General features: G+C 39.2%; 1 long non-coding RNA gene across 1 annotated transcript; it reads left to right on the forward strand.

Moving 5' to 3' along the window:
- The first annotated feature begins 335 nt into the window (after positions 1 to 335).
- On the forward strand, positions 336 to 2,845 carry LOC133742310 (uncharacterized). The gene is made up of 4 exons (XR_009862505.1): positions 336 to 859; positions 947 to 999; positions 1,467 to 1,527; positions 2,570 to 2,845. It is a non-coding gene; the product is annotated as an uncharacterized LOC133742310 (long non-coding RNA).
- The last annotated feature ends 4,572 nt before the right edge of the window (positions 2,846 to 7,417 follow it).

Below are 7,417 nucleotides of genomic sequence, written 5' to 3' on the forward strand. Positions count from 1 at the left end.
AATAAAAGGTTCAAAAACAAGTCCAGATTCATTCCTACAATTCCTAAAGGAATTTTGGCCGAAAATAAAGAAGAAAATCAGAATTAATTCATGGATATTCGGCAATAAAATATTTGGGACTTATTTTGAAGGCTTACGATTGGTTGGATGACACACCAGGGCTTACATGGCAATTTGTGATTGGTTGAAGTTATGTGGCATTTTCGGATAATTCCTTGGAAATTAATAGAAGATTCATGAAGACTTGGAGACCAAAGCCAACGTCCCCTATATATACTTCCCCTATGCTAGACGTTTTATGTAATATCCCGTATCTTAATTCACCGGTTTACTAGTCATTTGGACAGTAAACGACAATTTGATTTACTTTTACTCTTTTTCGGTAACTTTAGTGGCCCTAAAAGTTGACTTTTTGTTCGGGTCAAAATTTGAGAAAATGTTCTTCATGAAAGTTGTAGAGGACGTTAAAAATCGGAGTTCGTATGTGAAAGTTATAAGCAAAATACTAAAGTTACTGTTCATATGATAAGTTTCTATAAATAGCCAAGTTACTGTGGTAAGTTTCCATTTTAGGAAACTTACCGAGCCCTCTCCCTTCTCTCTCCCCGACCCTCTCTTCCTCTCCGACCTCTTCACCTTCTTCCGGCCATAACTCCTCCATCCGGCGACGGATTTTGACGTATAAGATGTCGTTGGAAAGCTCTCTTCCTATTCTTCATTTCTGGGTTCGTTTCGTAGCTTAATATGAACTGTGGAAGGTGCAGCAACGAGAAGAAGAGGACGGTCACTGTAGCAGTTTTGAGTCAACGCCGATATTTTCCGATTCCGGCAGTCTCCGGCCACCAAACTGGCATCGAAGGTTCGGTTTTTGACATAGATCATTTCCCCTAAGGTCTTTCATTTCAATTTGCAGTGTAGAGGTCGAATTAACAATTTCAATTTCTAGGGTTCTTGGGTTTTCTGGGCTTGTGTTCAACGGCCAAATTGGAGCTCTTCCAGGTAAAATTGGAACTTGTTGTAGTTGAGAAAGAGGTTGGGTTTGTTGAGTAGATGATGCTGCCAAATTGTGGTGGCCATCGGAGGTGGTTGCCGGTGGCGCGTGGGGCCCACGCGCTGCCACTGTTGGTGGCGCGTGGAGGCGTGTAGGGCAGTGTTTTAATTTCAGTTTTTTAGCCCATTAAATTGTAGAATTGTTGTAGATCTTGTATGTGAAGTTTGGTGATTTTTGGAGGGGTTTGGAATTATTTGTGAATTTCCGAAGGTTGAAGTTTTGTGATTGAATTGTGGGAAATCTGGCCGTCGGATTTCCCTCGTTTTCGTTGTGGAATATATAAATTGAGGAATTGGTGTTGTGGAAGAGATTTGGGTTGAATTTGAGAAGTAATGGAGATTGGGATTTTCGGGTTTCGTTTAGGTTCGTAATTATTTTATCGGATTGTCATTTACGGAAATATAATTGTGTACAGGGCAATGCCGCGAGCTACGGTTAAATGAAGGAACTCGTTTGCGTGGTCGCCCAATAGTACTGTGAGTGGACTTTTATTTTCAATGAATGATGCATGCATTTATTTATTTGTTTCCGAGATGATAATTTATTTATCGTATTACTTTCTCGCGCATATGGTTATTTTCGGAAATGGTTTTGGATAATTTATTATTTGAAGATTTTATGGCGTTCGGGGTCACGTCATTGGATTATGCTTATTTTATCTTATTTATTTTTTGAATATGAGTTTATTTTTGGCGTGTGGGACACGCCGTTGATTTATTGATCTTTCTTATTTATTTATCGACTTTCGGATTTTGGCATTGGGAATGCCTTGATGATGATTTTGGAATTGGTTTTGTTTCGAAATATGGAGATTATGATTTATTATTATTTCTCGCATTTTTGCTATTGATTTGAGATACTCTTGGCGTGTGGGACACGTCGTTGGAAATTCATTTGCGAGAGTTGGGGAAGCCTTATGTATTTATAGATTTATGTGGTTTTCGGATTTTCATTTGCCATACTTTGGGTGACTATTATCATTGCTAGCATTGATCTTCCGCCTTTGTGGCGAGGTGATGGGATCACCGAAGCCCTCCGCCTTTGTGGCGCTGGTTACTGTATCTGTGACAGTAATTCTGAAACCCAGTATCCTATCGCTACACTTAGTGGCGTAAGGGTATATTACGGGAGTAATGGGAGTACTTTAGCCTGGGAGGCTATCACCCGAGCCTGGGAGGCTCACTCGTATGGCTATCGTCTTCCCCTACTCACTTTACTATTTTTGACTAGCAGGGCTAGTTCGATTTCCGTTTAACCAGCGGGGTTGGTCCTATTTTTCTTGAGTACCGGAGTTTCAATCTTTTCTTTTAGTTGTGACTAGCGGGGCTAGTCGGTTTTTCTTGTACAGAACTTCTCTTGTTTTGTTGTCCTTAAACATTGCATGCATCGGGAGTTTTTAGAGAAATAAATGGGGAAAGTATTAAATTTCCTTTTGTTAAAATTTGTTTATTTTTGTCCACTCACGCTAACGTGTTTTTCAATACTTTTCCCCTGGGCCCTTCGGTTTCAAATGCCCAGTTTGCAGGCGAAATTAGTTGAGGTCGGGCGTACATGGAGTCGAGGCATAGCCAACAGCATTACTTCCGCGTACTCATTCTATTTCTGTTTTTCTTTGTTACCTAGTGGATTAGTATTGCTCTGATAACCTATGGGATTAATATTGTTTTTGGGTTGAGACTGATATTTGTGAAATTGGAGTTGTGATTTGGGGAGCAGATGGCTCCAGAAGATTAAGGATGGATGATTTAGAAGTGTAAATGTTTTCCTACAGGTTTTGGGTAGCCTACTTTTAGGGGAAGTTCAGCCAAATTTTTGGTAGAATCTCTTCTAAAGTGGGCCCCGCAGGGCCACTTTGGAATTCAGGGTGAAATCTGGGGCGGGTCCTGTCAGTTGGTATCAGAGCATTAAGTTGTTAGGTTCTGTAGACTCGTTTCTATTCTGTTACCTTATATGCTTGGTGTTGCCCAGTACCTCTCGAGTGATGGCCCGACTGCAGCGGTTCCCCATCGTGTACTCTTCGGTGCTGTGGTATTCATCAAGTGTGTAAGGTACAAAGCTAGTTGGTTTTCTTCTGGTGCTATGCCTCTTGTACGCCGACCTCTTAGGGATTCCGCTGCGTATTGGTCTCCTTACATATGCACCTTTCCCTGGTATTGGTAGAGTAAGGTTACTCTACAGATTCGAGTTGTGCTATGAAATGTGATTCGAGGAAATGTTATGGTTATCCCTTCCTCGATGCCGACAAGTTGTTGGGGCATGGTTAAGGTGCGACACCGGAGTTTTATTTTGTACTTTATTGGTAGAGATGAACGACCATTGTTTTGGGCTGTCTCTGAGTATTATAACTGTTTTAGAATCCGGTTTTGGAGAATTGTAATTAGTAATAATGATGGTTCTAACCTTGAATTGAGTTTTGGAGAATGTGTTACTTGATACGATCGGCTCTGTAAGCGGCATGAGGAATATTACTGGAATTCGATGGAGATTCTTTGTGAATCTCATTGTTGGAAATCATTTATAGAGAATCCACATTGGAATGTATCTCAACTGGACACCTTATGTCGGCGTCATTACGCATCACTCTCCGGTAGACAACAGAGAAAATTGAAGAGATGTCCTGGGTTGTTATGTCTAGAGGCTGTGTTTTCAAGTGGCTATGGTCATTGATGTTGGTAAGTGGGAAGAGATAACAGTAAATGAGAATTTTAAATAGAATGAAATTTTTTAAAAATTGTCGATTTGGGTCATTGACCTAACCAGGGTGTATGAGCATAGTTTTGCTCGGAATAAAAGAAATTGACTTTAGATACCACAACTTATAGTTTTGTCTACCTGAGTCTTGGATGGTATCGAGTAGGGAGATGAACATGAGTGGGTTTTTATAGTTATGTGTTTCAAGTTCTAGAAATTGGTAGAATGCTTAAGGTTTTTTAATAGAGTTACTGTTTTGGTCGGTAAATAATTGGGAGAGTTGGAATCAACTCTTCGTATGTGATATTATGCAAATGGGTGTCCTTGGTTATCCGCTTTTGAGTGAAACAGTTACACATAAGTTTGGGGAATAGCGGTAATGACCTTGTTGGTTGTCCATAGAAGTTCGAACGGAATTACTATGTGATATGGAATCTGATTCGAGTTTTGAATCATGGAGCCTTGAAGGTTGAATTGTGATAGGCTCTTGGTGGAAGTTTTGCCTGACGGATGGGTTGTGATATGATATTAGCGGTTGGTGGAATAACTTTAAGGAAATAAGTTTTCAGTTAGCTCCGGAAATATTTCGAGTCAAGGTTTGACCAGGACTCTTGTTATTTTGGGCGGAAGGTATTGTAGCATGTTTTTTTTTAAGTGATCTACTTCAGTAATGATTACTTTGAGGAAATTGGATCATTATTGTGGTGGGACCACGTTTGGATCCGGATATCGCTTGGTGTGCTACAAGATGTTGGACGGGTGTCCTATGATTTATATAAAGGATTGTTCAGGAAAGATTTTGTGAATTGTGTTAGCTACCTTGGGGAATTGATTATTGCTTGATTCGAATATATGTAATGGATTTCTTTGGAGGAATTGAGCGAACCTTGTCACCCTGGTGACCCTTAATTGGAAATGTATAGGAAGTTGTTGGTATGAGTGAAATCCGGTCACTACTTATTTAAGGGTAAGACGACTTGAACAGGAAGTAGGAGTCGAGTTGGAATAAATTGATTGGGCTTATGTTCTATCAAGGGTTCAACAGATATTTAAGTACTAATTGTTGAGCTACTATGATTGAGTTATGTTATTGGATTAATTCTTGGTGAGAAGATTTGGAAAGTTTTTGGTACAATTTTGGTTAGCACAGGAAAGTCATAGGGATTCTTGTTGTAGCTGAAATTTTATAAGTTAAGCGTCGATCGAGGAGCGGATTTGTGGCCATCTTATCCTCTTTTCGGTAAGGACAGTCGTCCTCTATCAGCATTGGCCTTAAGTTAAATAAGAAGAGTTGACTATATTCTAGTACTTGCAAGTTCAACGTTGTTTGACATGATTAATTTCTAGTGATTCTTGTAACATCAGATAATGAACTTCTTTGATATCTCATTTTCTTGTCTTGGGAATTTGATTTTCGTTTCTGTGGTACGCAAAGTGTTATTTGTTTAATTAATTGACTTTGAGCTTTTCCATTTGGCCTATTATTCGACTTTCTCTCCAGGTTGTTTTGAGCAAAAGAGTTTTTGCAAATTTTTGCTTAGTAGTGGATACGACTTTTTGGTAATGCTTGAGGGCATATTTATACTTTAGAACTGTTGAGTCAACAAGGGATGCTGTGAATTTTGTTGGGATTGTTGCCTCTGACCAGATTCCAGCTTGAGGATTTTTCTTTTCAAATGTTGAATTTCTTTCCTGCTGGTCAGATTTTGGATCAGATTTGGAACAATTTCTAGTGTTGTTTGATGCACCATAGTCCATTAGAGGTATGTGTCCATTAGAGGATTTGACACATACAGAATTTAGAACTTTTCTATAATGTCATACCTGTAGTAGAATTGTTATGAGGTGATGTCGGACAGATGGTTGGAAATGTTCTACTTGGGACTGGTGGAGCAGTTATGAGAGAGAGTTTTTTCTAATTATCTAAGGAAGCTATTTTATTTGAGTTTGATCAGAATTCCAATCAAGTATTTAATAATACGGATAGTGGTGTTTTCGGTTGTGAGAATTACATTGGTATATGGATTAAGAATATCAATTGGGGCAATAGAGATCAACGAGAACGACATGGATTCAACCAGATTTCAGATCTATGACTATTAAAGAAGTGTAGCTTCGGCTAAGAACAACTTGAGTGTGATGCATCTTCTTCCGGATATGATTCGTTGAGCTGGAGTAGAGTTAGTAGTTATAATTCTTGCTTGCACTGGATTTTTGAGGATGTGGTACAGGACATGGTAGTTAAGCGAGTACTAACTTGTGAGAATTATTAGCAGTTTTGATCGGAGGCATTTGTAAATAGTAAATTTCTTGTGACACATTTGATTTAGAAAAGTTTTTCCACATTATCGTATTTATAAAAGTTTTTGAGTGAGGTGTTATATGTGTGGCCAGTATGGTAGCTATCAAATGAGTTTTCTTAGTCGGCTCGGAACGTCATCTCAAGGCTGGACTAATGATTTTAGTCAGATATCAGAGTAGCGCAGTGGAAGTGTAGTGGCCCCATAATCTACTTGGTTAAGAACTTATAGGTTCGTTTGAGGTTGACCTTTGTATGTTTGACAACTATGGGACCTTTACGTGAACGACCTTCAATTAGGAACTTAAGCACAAACAAGGAAGGAAGTGCTGTCTTGTGGTAGCTAAGGAAGTGATGTCTTTTGGAATTGTTGATTAGCAGTGACCATCTTGTGGCATGGTTATCACAATGTTGTTGGTAAATGGGTTGGATTTTCACTAAGCGACTTTTGTGAGAAAGTTATGAATGCTATAATTTTAACAGGGTGATTTGTGACGACAATACCATGTGTTATCTGAGCTAACCATTGAAATGAATTTTCTTTTACCCCGGAATTCATGTACTTGCGAGTTTATGGTGCTACATGGTTCAACAAGACAAGTGATTCAACTTTGGACGTTTATAATTTTGGATTGTAGGCATATCTTCATTGCTTTTGTAGTGGGGATCATAAGAGTTTCTGTAGGTTTGATTTGAGGTTGCGAAAATGAAAGCTTAATCTGAGGAAGAGCTTGATAAGTTTTAAGATTGTGGTATTTTGAAGCAATTGGTGTGTTCTTTCTTTCTAACCAGCATGAAATTTCGAGGGCGAAATTTTTATAAGGAGGGGAGAATGTAACATCCCGTATCTTAATTCACCGGTTTACTAGTCATTTGGACAGTAAACGACAATTTGATTTACTTTTACTCTTTTTCGGTAACTTTAGTGGCCCTAAAGGTTGACTTTTTGTTCGGGTCAAAATTTCAGAAAATGTTCTTCATGAAAGTTGTAGAGGACGTTAAACCGAGCGCGTGCATATGTGGTACGTAAAAATTGGAGTTCATATGTGAAAGTTATAAGCAAAATACTAAAGTTACTGTGGTAAGTTTCCATTTTCGGAAACTTACCGAGCCCTCTCCCTTCTCTCTCCCCGACCCTCTCTTACTCTCCGACCTCTTCACCTTCTTCCGGCCATAACTCCTCCATCCGGCGACGGATTTTGACGTATAAAATGTCGTTGGAAAGCTCTCTTCCTATTTTTCATTTCTGGGTTCGTTTCGTAGCTTAATATGAACTGTGGAAGGTGCAGCAACGAGAAGAAGAGGACGGTCACTGTAGCAATTTTGAGTCAACGCCGATATTTTCCGATTCCGGCAGTCTCCGGCCACCAAACTGG

Source organism: Rosa rugosa, chromosome 4 (genome assembly GCF_958449725.1).
Source record: "Rosa rugosa chromosome 4, drRosRugo1.1, whole genome shotgun sequence".
NCBI classification, from domain to species: domain Eukaryota; kingdom Viridiplantae; phylum Streptophyta; class Magnoliopsida; order Rosales; family Rosaceae; genus Rosa; species Rosa rugosa.